The sequence below is a fragment of the Eucalyptus grandis genome, chromosome 7 (assembly GCF_016545825.1).
Source record: "Eucalyptus grandis isolate ANBG69807.140 chromosome 7, ASM1654582v1, whole genome shotgun sequence".
Classification (NCBI taxonomy): domain Eukaryota; kingdom Viridiplantae; phylum Streptophyta; class Magnoliopsida; order Myrtales; family Myrtaceae; genus Eucalyptus; species Eucalyptus grandis.
In genome coordinates, this window is record NC_052618.1 from 40,109,139 (window position 1) to 40,122,854 (window position 13,716).

The 13,716-nt window shown below is 42.3% G+C and overlaps 1 pseudogene; it reads left to right on the forward strand.

The window, feature by feature from the left end:
• The first annotated feature begins 6,499 nt into the window (after positions 1-6,499).
• LOC120295370 lies at positions 6,500-8,613 on the forward strand (annotated as a pseudogene).
• Positions 8,614-13,716: the final 5,103 nt, after the last annotated feature.

Consider the following 13,716-nt stretch of genomic DNA (forward strand, 5'->3'; position numbering starts at 1 on the left):
AATCACATGTCAACTTTAGGAAGCGTAGTGAAATGAAAGTGCTTGAAAATAAAGAGCAGGGAAATATAGACGGCAGGAACAGGATCGTCAACGGTATAAAGGTGTGAACAGGAGCGGTGGCCTGGCCAGTACCGGTTGAACTGACTTGTTTGTCCGTTTCTGGGCCCATTTTGGCCATCAACGTTATAAAGGTGTGAACAGGACCAGTGGCCTGGACGGTACCGGTTGAACTGGCCAGTTCAGTCCACTTTTTAAAAACATCGCGGCCAAGTTAGCAATAATTCTTTACATATCCCAGGAGCTCCAACTCCGGTATTGCAGGATGTTGTTTTGTACTTGCTTTTGTGGACACCAATTAACTACTTAGTATCGAACCATGCGTGGATCGACACAGGGATCGACCCAACCAAAAGTGTGCCAATGCCTGACAGGCCTTTTACTGGGACTACCTTCTTCAGGGCATGCAAACTTTCTCTAACTTTATTAGATTTTGCATGAAACTGTCCAGAAGGATCCTACACAGCCAGGTGGGTATAAAGTCGTTATGTCTTGGATCGGGCAAAACACAGAGGAGAACGACTGCGTTGATGGCCCGAGATGCGACCATCAATCACATCCCTCTCCCTTGCGCCTCGACTAGTCAAACCTGTACTCGAGATCTTTAATGCGCTTTGAACGAACGCACATCTCAGTATCGAACCATGCGCCTATTCCCACGTTTTCTCTTTACACGATGAGCCTGACTCAGCTAATCTTCTGTTGATTGGTCCACATCAGCGCCACTTGTAACTCCCGGCACTGACTCAACATATTTCGTTCACGTTTTGCTGGAACATGGAAAACCGTCCTTCAAGACATGGCATAAGGACCAAAATTGAACTCTTATAATAGTACGAGGACTACATTGAATAATGTCTCGAATACATTTTCACTACCGACGGAATTTGTTTTACACATAGATTTCCATTATTAATGAAAACCATCCCCTTTCGAGATAAGTTGAGGGACTAATTCATCTACAAAACATGGCATAAGGACCAAAATTGAATTCCGTTAATAGTATGAGGACTGCATTAAATAATGTCTCGAAAATATTTTCACAACCAACGAAATTTGTTTTACACGTAGATTTCTATTATTAATGAAAACCATTCCATTGACTCAAATTCTCAAATGAAACAAATGATGAAGAATTAAGAAAATATCTTTCTAATTCTTGATTTTTTCGTGAAATAAATGGAGTCAAGAATATCATGGGCTTTAGTGTAATTTGCACCAATACCATTATGTTATTAAGCAATGACTGCTTGTGTCCTATGAGTCCGTGAATCTCGTCCTATTGTCTTGTCGATTTCCCAACCTTATCATACACGGCATACGCATTGTCAAATAATTACATTAAGAAATCGAACAATCAAAGTTTTCAACAATAAGAAATTAAGTCATTGAATGTAGACAACATGTCATTCTTTTGGCATCTACGAACTAATTTAATCAGCGGATAATAACGCATTCACACATTAATCGTGTCCATAAGGCCTTGTTAAAAGGCAGCCCAAAAACGAGTACGCACCTAACCCTAGCTGGAGACAACTTAGGGTTCCATGAACGTTGCTTTTTTCACTCTTTGACCGTTGACTAACCAGCGTTTTGTAAGACTACCGTTGTATACTTCGACTTGTCTAGGGCGCACGCGGACAATCACTCGCATAGCATGTATGAGTACTATTCGGTCGCTTCAATTGAAGATGAAGACTGAGTTTTTGTCATCTTATTTCAATGACCTCCATCGGTTCCTTTTGTTGAATAATTCTTCTTTTCTGATCAAAAAGATAATTCTTCTTTCTTTTTTCAGAAGCTTATCAAGAATGACAAAGGAAAATTGAACAATGGGGATTAGAAATATAAGATAATTCGTGAAATGATGGTGAGGGAGGTACTCGTCATCTTATTTGCTACCGGTGATCTCGTAAGCGAGGACATGGTTTTGGAACTAGTCGATTCTCTTCGATAAGTATTTATTCTAAATAATAAAATTAATTAAGGAAAATGACAAAAAGTAGGGTAAGTATAACTTAATCATGGGCATGATTAGCAGTTCTCTTCATGCTCATGCTGATAATGATTTGAGTAAGCAGTCCAAGTCCAATGTAAATCTTTTCCTTTTTCATTGCGGATCTTTGAAAAGCAAAAAGCTGAAAGGAAGCTTAAAGTCTCAAAAGCATTTTGATGTTACTTTTCTATTAAAGACTAGGTAAGCAAAGCACAGATTCGGATATTCTTCAGTTGAGAGGAATATATCAACTCCCTCAAGAATTTGCCAGGAGCATATGATGAACCAAACAGAAGATCTAAAATCCAGAAAAGGGTCTGAAATCAGCACGCTCAATAAACAAGCAAAATCTTCATGTTACATTCACAAATATGTAACATCTAGAGGAACAGAATAGAAAGCATGCAATGACGTCCAAACAATTGATCTCCCAATACAACGGAAATATCGACAATGACAACAGGGATCACGATTTTCGGTCCCAGATGGGCAAGAGGCTCTAGTTTGCTGCGGCAACAGGAGAGCAAAAGTGTCGAAGTCTTAGTCTATGTTTCATAACCCCGTTAAGTGCTGTAAATTGAACTTGTTGGCACTTAATGTTATGAAGTGCGAATAACTTACTACACACAACATAATTGATTGGTTTAAGTCAAAAATTACCAAATGTGGTAAGTAAAAGCAACTCGCTTAATTGGTGAAGTACCATGTATGGAGAGTAAATTCTTGCAATCATAGTGTCAAAGAATTCGGATAATGATCAACATTCCATCTTTGGTAAGAAAGCAGGAGACCAAAATAATCTTCTCAATACCAATCATGGATTTTAAATGAGAAAATTCCGAGCGATAATTGAGCAAGCCTTATTCCATAATTCCCACCCAGATGGACCACCAATGGCAGTCTATTTGCAGAAAGATTCAATGCTCCTTGTAGCCATGTCATCTGGCGTTTCTCAATGGAGTCGTTCCCAGCATGCTGCTAATGGCGGTCTCGCTACTCCACCGAAAAGGTCTACCTCTTCATGCTAGCTATTCTCGTCATCAAGATAGAAAAGATTGTCGTTTCATGACTGAACTCACTCACGCTTGCCGAGTCTCCCATTGACTACATACGTTCACATCTACCCAACAGCACAGATGCTTTGGAGGACTTTAGTGCAATGAAGTTGGCGCCAGCCACTGCAGACTTTTCTGCACCGGGTGCGCGCGACCAAAGCGGCCATTTATTCATGCCTTTCACACCCGCTTTTGGTCAACATCCGGCAGCTCGTCTGAATTTATATAGTGTGCGTATGTTGAATTTGAAGCACTGTGTTATTATATTACGTTTCTCAAGGCGATCGAACGTGGAGCTTTCGTAATGGGACCACCCAATTGATGGGGCTGTCCGAAGTCGATGGGCATTGATGCGCGCACGAGTCAAAACACACCTTACGCGGACCCTCATGTATTCGTACTGCGTTTCATACGGGCATTTACAGACAGGAGAGGACACGTCGTCGTTGGCCGCTGTGGATCTGTCGATTTATTCATCGGCAGTGCTCAGGGGCGAGTAAATGTTGAGTCCGATTAATATGTGCCGACCCATTTGAATGGAGACAGAGTTTGGTAACCTAAAAGTCGAATAGAATATTGATTACTGAGAGTTTATGACCCAGTACAGGCGGACCACATATTATTGAGATCGTGCTATAAGGTCCAGCTGGTGGTCGGTAATGTTAGAGTTTAATTAATATTCACTGCGCATGTTTACCTACTTTTGATTTAGGACGTCACACTAATGCATGCACGTACGCGTCAATGGACTACTCTTTCCCTTCTGTATTCTGAATATGTGGGAAAGACCCTACCTTTACTTGACTTTAGAGATGGTTTGATCAATTTAATCTAGGGGCGAAACTTCTTCGGACTTGATAAAACTAGGGTTTCCAATTTAATATATCTGCTCATCATATTTGACACGCGTTTTGATGTGACGTGTCCACTAATAAAGCACGTCCATCATGAATTTGTGTTTGCTTGCTAGCCTGTAATCAAATATAATATACGTAGGGTTTTGCCCCGAACGGGATTAGCCCTTCTTAATCACGTTTTAGCTTCTGTATATAGGCTCTCCATCATCTGCGGCATCACCAAGGTCACCAAGATTAGGTTTTGTGATTTAAGAAAATGAACTAATTGGGATTTCCCGTTAAACCATATGAAACGTTTCGATGGAATTTTATTGGGTCGTTCGTAGCGATCATGATTTCTTAAGCCTTTCGAATTTGCTAAATCGTTTTTAGCAATTGAATCTTGCCTTTTCAATTGTGTTGTTGCTTTCTTTCATTTTTCTCGGAGTTGTAAAAGAAGGAATAGAAGATTTCATCCTCGAGAAAGAGAAGAGGCAGAACAAACTCACCAACTCGTGCAGTAGTTGATGGATTGATTTTTTTGAATGGAAGGCTTCTTTCCTCTTATTTCTCTCCTTTTGGCTATATTAGTTTATGGATCTTCATTTATAACCAGTCCATCGTGGATTGTTGTTTCATCTACGGCGTTGACGCTTAAAACAAGAGCCACGAACCTGGCTGGAGTTCTCACTGGAATTGATCTACGCCTATAGATCCGATGCCTAATCCCGTGTTTATATGTAAAACAGAGGGAGAGATAGAGAGAGAGTTGAGAAGAAATTAGGGAGATAAAAATGGCCAACCTTCTACCTACATACTTGAATTACTATTTCTAGGCTTGTAAGGTAGTGTTTGACGGAGAATGATTTTCGGATGATGAATGGATGAGATTGTTTGAAGAGTGACATTTGCACCACCCTTAAAGATCAATGTATTTCTATTCTTTTAAGTAGTTGGTACGTTAATCACCGGGATTCGCCCAGTGCCATCCTTCCAACATGGAAGGGGAGGTGAGGGGTCAAATCCCCACCTTCTCGGGGATGGGGTGAGGACGCTTGAGTTTCAAGTGGGTTTTGATTCCCACGCTCTGCACGAGACAGGGCAAAAGTCTGAGAGTGAGTATAGAGTAAGAATAGAATATGACTGACAAAAAAAAGAAGAAGTAGTTGCATAGTTCTCTCCTTTTAATAAGGTGATTCTGAAGTCATCTCTCGTCAAGTGCTATTAGTCAGGCTGCTCGGGTGCTCGAACCGTGTCTTGATAGATTTTCTCATCTAATCGTGCTACTTAATCCACTGGCAAAACCGGAACGCATGTCAGGAGTCAATTGTTTTAGCCAAAACCACCTCTTGTTGTGGATACCAGACAGGTTGACGGCAAATGGCTTTTATATATTTTTGCTCTTTGTCCTAGAAATCCATGCAAAAGGCATAGAAGAAGCCACGATGACATAAAATTTGGACCGTTAGATTTCGTGGTCTGTATCTCAACCATCTGACATTGATGTGACCGATGGCCAACGCGTCAACTTTTATTTCACCATGAAATTTGGGCGAGGCATGCAAAGTACATCGACATTCTTCCTAGGCCGTCCGATTTGCTAGGGCAATCTAGCCTGTCGATAGTGGCATAACTAATGATGATTATGACCTTTAGTTCCTGCATTAATCGTGATTGTTCTTTTAAACGGGAGTTTTTGGGCAAATCTTGAGGCATCTTGAGGTATTAATTTATTGAGTGCTCGTTTCTCATGTGTTAAAATTTGGGTTCTCTCTTCCTTTATCTCTATTCATGTTACTTCCTCAAAAGGATTTGTAACAAACTCCTATTTCAAAGCCAAATTCACCCTTTTCCTCTCCTTTGACGATCAAAATGGCTAGCTTTGGCACAAGGGGAGATTAGGACCCTCCGCACATGGTCCTGAATGACCCTTGGTTTAACCCGAGCGACCGCTCTAGCTTACTTCCTTACGAGAGAAAATGATTAATTATTTCTAAATATTGTCATAATTTTTTTAATTTTGCCATTATAGTCCCAACAGACGTAGGAGGAAGAAATGATTTTACTTGGAATCACTTCAAGGGAGGAAAGGTAGTAGGAAACAGTGTCCATCTTTATCTCGTGCTCTTCTATAGTTAGTGACAGTAATAATGCCAAGCATGGCAAATTTGGCAATGCCCACCGTCCAGTTAAGTGGAACTCTCCTTCTTCTTGTTTTGGAATTTTAACTGAGCCGTCGCCATCTCCGTGTGATCCTCCCAAATCACCGGCGGCATTCGGGATTCGATACCGACGGACGGAGCAGCGGTTATCCCGTTACCAGACACGGAATCGAAGCGAAGGAGAAAGCTAAACAAACGACGAATCCAAAAGCGGGGTCAGAACTCGGAACAGGACAGAAGCATCATCGAAGCCGGCAGAGAAACGACAAAGAGCTGCACCTTCTCCTCGCATTTCTTTGACTCTTCCCTCCCTAGTCCATTTCTTTGACTCTTCCCTCCCTAGTCCCTATAAATACAGCTCTCCACCCCGACACCCTTCACCACCACCAAGTAATAAAACCTCAAAAGTCAAGCCAACCTCTCTCTTTCTCTCTCTCTATATGTCTAAAATGGACGTTAGCCGGCGACCATCCAAGCCCGCTGCGGCGGCGGGCTCCTCCCTCGACGCCAAATCCAAGCACTCGCCATCGCCGCTCAAGTACTACGCCGACGAGGACCCGTCGCTGAAGGTCCCCGCCTTCCTTTACCTGGTCAACGCCTCCGCCATCTGCGCCTTCTTCACCCTCCTCTACTACCTCCTCTCCCGCTGGCGCGAGAAGATCCGCTCCGCCTCCCCGCTCCACGTCCTCTCCGCCCCTGAGCTCGCCGCAATCCTCGCCTTCGCCGCCTCCTCCGTCTACCTCCTCGGCTTCTTCGGGGTCGAGTTCTTCCAGTCCCTCCTCCTCCGCCCCCTCCGACATCTGGGCCGACGACGGCGAGGAAAGAGGGTGGTCTCCGTAGTTGCCGAGGAGGGCGCGCTGAAAGCGCCCTGTGGCCAGGCCCTTGATGAGGAGACCACCAAGCTGGAGTTCGACCCCGTTAAGCCCGCTGCTCCGAAGGCGAAGCCGGTCGAGACAGAGAAATGGGATGAGCCGATCGGTCTGACCGAAGAGGACGAGAAGGTGATCGCCTCGGTGGTGGCGGGAACCACGCCGTCGTACTCGCTGGAGTCAAAGCTCGGGGACTGCAGGAGGGCTGCTGCGATCCGCCGTGAGGCACTGCAGAGGAAGACAGGGAAGTCGCTCGCCGGATTGCCGCTGGAAGGGTTAGACTACGACTCGATTCTCGGGCAGTGCTGCGAGATGCCAGTTGGGTACGTGCAGATCCCCGTGGGAATCGCGGGGCCACTTGTGCTCGACGGGCGGGAGTACTCGGTCCCGATGGCCACGACTGAAGGGTGCCTGGTGGCAAGCGCCAACCGGGGCTGCAAGGCAATCGCGCTGTGTGGCGGCGCAAACAGCGTCGTCCTGAAGGATGGGATGACGAGGGCGCCGGTTGTGCGCTTCGGGTCGGCTAAGAGGGCCGCGGAGTTGAAGTTTTACCTGGAGAGCCCGACGAATTTCGAAGTCCTCTCCTCTGTTTTCAACAGGTTGGTCTCGGTCTTGATCAGTCCTGATTAGTAATTCAATCTTGAAAATGCAAAATTTGCTCTTTACAAACTGTAGTCGGCTTTGTGTTTCTGCTACTGTACAATTGGGATGTTCAATTCGATTTGTTTTTTTGCAGTTCTAGCCGATTCGGGCGGCTGCAGAGCATCAAGTGCGCAATCGCAGGCAAAAACCTCTACCTAAGGTTCTCGTGCAGCACCGGTGACGCGATGGGGATGAACATGATCTCAAAGGGAGTCCAGAACGTCATGGATTTCCTGCAGAAGGACTTCCCCGACATGGACGTGATGGGGATCTCCGGAAACTTCTGCTCGGATAAGAAGCCCGCAGCTGTGAACTGGATTGAGGGGAGGGGCAAGTCGGTTGTGTGCGAGGCCGTGATCAAGGGCGACGTGGTGAGGAAGGTTCTCAAGACCAGCGTCGAGGCCCTGGTCGAGCTCAACATGCTCAAGAACCTGACTGGCTCCGCAATGGCCGGAGCCCTCGGAGGGTTCAATGCCCACGCCAGCAACATCGTCACGGCAATCTACATTGCCACAGGCCAAGACCCAGCCCAGAACGTGGAGAGCTCTCATTGCATTACCATGATGGAAGCTGTCAACGACGGCAAGGACCTCCATGTCTCTGTCACGATGCCATCGATTGAGGTAAATTCGCTTTTCCTCGATTCGAACAGAACAAAATGGATAATTCAAGAATTCACGATCTGGGAACTCTTAGTTGATGGATGTAGAATTTGCGCCTGACTTGAATAAAAATTGCCTTCTTTCGTTTCAGGTGGGAACAGTTGGAGGTGGGACTCAGCTTGCTTCGCAATCAGCGTGCTTGAATCTGCTCGGAGTGAAGGGGGCCAACAGAGAAGCGCCGGGGTCGAACTCGAGGCTCTTGGCCACTGTTGTGGCCGGCTTGGTCCTCGCGGGAGAGCTCTCTCTGATGTCGGCTCTCGCGGCCGGCCAGCTCGTCAAGAGCCACATGAAGTACAACAGGGCCAACAAGGATGTCTCCAAGGTCTCTTCCTGAACCATGACTGAACTTGCCCTTCTCTGCTTCAAAAGCCTTCGCTGTCTGTGTCAAAGAACGCGAGGAATAATGAGAAAGGAAAGAAATTGGCCACGGTTTAGCCATTGGAGGTGAAAGAATTCAAAGAGAGATCATCAGGGAGGAGTAGACTTGACTGTCCGCATTTGTGTTATTTCACACATTCAGTTCATTTTTTTCAACCCTCTGTGAATTCCATCTATGTCAAGGGCTCTGCATATTCTGTATACTTGTCGAGAGGAAAAATGATACTAGAAGTGTCATAACATTATTACAGTGCTCATCTCAATACCAAGATTTTTAATGCCATAACTTTTTTATGACACTCATCTCAGTACCAAAACTTTTAGAGTAATCACTTGAATGTCACTTTCCTGAAAAATCCTTTTCTTGCCACAATGATTTCCTTCGTTGGAAGATTTGACGAGGCATTTATTTAAATAAAATAATGAGGTTGGTTAGAGAAGTCTAATCAACAAAAAAATAATTATAAAATTTCCTTTATTTATGCCCCAAATTGATCAACTGGCTCTAAATTAGGGCCAAGAAACAAACCGAGTGCTGCCATCGCCGTCGACTCCCGACCTCAGGGCTGGCGACCAGAGAAAATGTGTGATAGGTCATTATGTTTATTCTATAACTTTCTCTTTTTATCTTCAGTCCCTCTGTTTGTTTTTCGTGATTTCTCACTGTTTCAAGTCCATTGTCTACTCTTAACCCTACAAATTTTACTGCGTGAAACTGAAAGATAGATGAATGGGCATCAGAAAAATTCTAGGCTATGATATGCTTCGGTGGGAGTGTAGTAGTCTATGTAATGCAGATGAGTTATACGATTTTAGGAATTCAAGAAGTTATCGATGGTGCCGTTCGACTCAACCTTGATGGTGATGCTCTTCCCTATTGGGATTTTCACAAAGATCTGCATCGTTTCTTCGCAATGGAGGAGACGACAGTTTAGGATGATGACAGAGAAAATATGGGTGCCTGAAGAGGCTTTACATAAGGGTTTTTAGGGTAAGGGAAATGGTTGGTGATTATTTCATTTTTTGTCAAGATCACCGGGTTGTCTATCTTTTGTACACTTTTTTTTTTTTTAGTCTAATCCTATCCTATAATACTTATTTAACAAGTCATTGGGTGTGCTGTGTTGTGCGCAAGTAGCGAAACCCTACTCCTTCACTCATGCATCTCCACTCTAGCCACCCAAGAAAAAAGGGAATTGAATTCCTTACCTCCACCTTCCCAAGTGGGATGAGTGGGCCTAGGACAACTCCAAGTGGGTTTTTTGGGTACAGTTGGACGCCTTTTTTTAATAAGATAGTCATGTAGGTTTTAAAAATTTATTCAAAAAGTCATGTAAGATTTTTGTACTTAAGTAATCGTTCAAAAGTTTTAGTACTAAATTGAGTATCGTACGAAAGTTATAACATTTTTAATGTCTCTTTCCCATTACTGAGATGGAGTTCATTACAGTGTTTCTCCATATTGCACGTTGAATTCCACATTTGCCTCAAGTTAAAGCACATTGTGCCATCATTTACTTCTTTAGTGTGGTGAGTTTGGCGCCAGCCACGGTGGACTTTTTTGCATTGGGTTGATGACCAATCATTTATTTCTTTCGCGCACGCATCTGGTCAAAATTTGGCTAGCCATTCTACCTATGTAAGTGTGCATGTGTGATTACGCCTTTGTTAATATTATGTACCTTTCTTAAAACGAACAAACGTGGAGCTTTCTTAATGAACCACCCCATTCATAATGGAGCTGTCCTAACTCCAAAGAAGAGCAGTGTTGAAACAACTAGTGCGGATAAGTTGAATCGCATATATATATATATATATATTATACATTTGTATTATGTTTCATAAGTGCATTTACTAGACAGCACACTGTCATCATTGTCGAACAATTAATAGATCTGTCGACTGTATTTGCAGAGAGTAAATGTAGAGTCCGATTGACTTTCGCCGTGCCATTTATATGGAGACGAAGTTCGGTGGATTTGAATCATCATTCAAGAAACAATCTGAGAATCGAAGAGGGCATTAATACCAAGAACTGTAACCTAGAACAGACGGAACATATATAGTTAAGATGGTGCCCTAAGGTTTAGGTAGTTGACGGTAATGTAGAGTTTGATCAACATTTGCCGTGTATGTTTTCCTATATGGGATCGACGTCTTACTAATGCATGGACGTAGACACGCAATAGATGCTTTTAAGAAACTCTTCCTTTCCTTGACTTCAGAAACTATTCGATCATCTAAATTAGAGGCGAAGTTCATCGGACTACATAAAGCTAGGGATTGCAAACATTGCATATTCTCTAATCATATTTAACATCATGTTTAGATGGGACGTTCGTCCTTCTGATAATGCACTTCCAACGTGAACGTTTTTCTTTTATTAGCTTATAATTTAAATAATATAAACATAGTGTTTTCATTAGCAAGGATTTAGCCCTTCTCAGTCATGTTTTGGCTTCTCCATCATCAGCGGCATCACAAATGTCATCAAGATTACGTTTTGTGATTTAAGAAAATTAACTACTTCTTGTCTTTAGTTAAACCTTGTAGAACATTTTGATGGAATTTTTGTTGGCTCGTTCGTAGCGCTCATGACTTTTAACCTTATTGATTTTTGTTGAAACATTTTTATCAACTGAATATTGCCTTTTGAATTGTGCTATTGCTTCTTCTATTTTCGAGCTGCAGAAAGAAGAAATAAAAGATCTCCTCCTCGAGAAAGAGAAGAGGCAGAACAAACTCAACTACTCATACAATAGTTCATGGATTAATCTTGTGAATGTAACGCTTCTTTCTTCTTAAGTTCTCTCTTTTTGACTATATTAGTTCGTCTCTCATGGATTTTGGCTCTATGTATGATGTTTATGCTCAAAACGAAAGTCGCGAACTTGGCCGGAGCTTGCACTGAGAAATTGACCTACACCAAAATCATGTTCAAGCAAGCAAGAGATGTTTGAGAAGGAATTAGGGAGATGGATATGGCCAGTCTTGTGCATGTGTTTTTGAATCACTATTTATAGGTCACCCCTCTAGTAGGCTGTTGGGTAATGCTTGAGAGGTGGTGATTTTCGTATGATAAGTGCATGAGATGGCTTGACAAGTGGATTTGAACCGCTTGTAGGGATCAATGTATCTCTAGCCTTTCAGATAGTGTTGCACTGTTCCACTTTTAATGAGGTGATTTTAAACTGGTGTCTTGTCAAGTACCATAAATTGAATTGCTCGAGCATCAAAATCATGTTTTGGTGGGTCTTCCCATCGGGCTATGCCATTTAACCCCTCGGCATTAATGGAACAAGTGTCATGAGTCAATTGTTCAATTAAAACCACCACTAACACTTGCCTCCCGCTCTAGTCTCTTTAAGGGTACTTGATAGGATGAGGGTAAATTGGCTTTCACGTATTTTCCCCTTTTGCCATGGGGACAGATGCCAAACACATAGAGCAACCCAAGGTGTCACCAATTTTGGGCCATCAGAATTAACGGCCTATATCTCATTTGACGAACATCGATGTAACTGACACCCATCGCGTCAACTTCTGTTTTACCACAAGATATGCGCTAGGCATGCAAAGGAAGTTACATCACAGTCACTCGAGCAACATAGCTAAAAGCGACTGTCACCTTTAGTTTCTCCGTCAACCATGGCCGATTTCAAGCAAATCTTTGTCAATTTTCATATACCCTCATCTATACCATTCGTTTCACACTATTGAGGATTCGGATTCTCTCTCTTCCTTCATCACTATTCATGATCTCCAACTAACTTTCTCAAATGAAAAAGGAAAAGAAGAAGGATAAATTAACCTCCTATAGCAAAACCAAATCAACCTTTTCCCTCTCCTTCAAAGCTCCTATTTCGATCAAATGGTCTGATCAAGTTCTCAAGGGAAAATTACTAAAATAGTTATAAACCTACTGCAATTCTTCTAATTCAATCTTTAACCCATTTTTTTTGTCAATTCAATTATAAACATTTTATATTTATGTCAATTCAATCCATCCAACTAATTTTGACTCACAAACTATCCGGCCAAGGTTGACTTTGTCAATTTTTATCTTTATTTTATTTTTGTTTTCTCTTTTTAAAGTTTTTATTTTTTTTCTTCTTCCTCTAGCCGGTCTAGCAACTAGCTAGAGGCTTGGGCCAGCGAGGTCAACCTCCTTGGCCATTAGGGTTCAATCACCCCTGGTGAGGATGAGGCTCGCCTTTGCAATCGTTGGGCAAGGTTGAGCTTGCCTAGCACTACGACGATGAAGGCAAGGGTCACAGATATGGGTAACCGGTCCGTCAAGGATTTTTGTTTCATGTATGGTGTTGATGCTTAAAACAAGAGTGGCGAACTTGGCTGGAGGTCTCACTGGGAAATTGATCTACACCAATAAACGGGGTCGAGACGTCCAAGTTTTGTGCCCGATAGGTCCTGATGAGAGAGAGAGAGAGAGAGAGAGAGAGAGAGAGAGAGTTGAGAAGGAATTAAGGAGATAAAAAATGGTCAACCTCGTACTTACATATTTGAATTATTATTTGAAGGCTTGTCGGGTAGGGGTGTAAGTGGTTCAATTCGGTTCGGTTTTTCGAAAATCAAACCGAATTGAATCGATAAGAAAATTTAGTGAACCGAACCGAAATCCAATCCAAATGAAATGTAACCAAACGAAATCCTGGTTTGATTTAGTTTAGTTCGGTTCAGTTTTTTGGTTTTTACTTTTGTTTTTATTTCTGTTTTTTATTTCTTTTTTGCTGTTATTTATTGTAAGATTAATTTTCTAATAAAATTGTCTTTTGCCGAGCAAGATAAAAAATTAATTGGTTTTCATAAGAATTTCATTTTTTTTAATTAGGTGAAAAAATAAATTCAATATACCGCCATTACTTTTCCAAATGAAAACAATTTTGTAAATTCTATCACATGGAAATAAAAAAAAGAAAAAGCAATATTAAATTCGTAGCAATTCAATTACCTTAACATTACCATTTTAGTTAATTTTTTTTATCACTTTAAAAGACACCAAAATCCTTATTTTTGGTATGAAATCTAATGTAACACATTA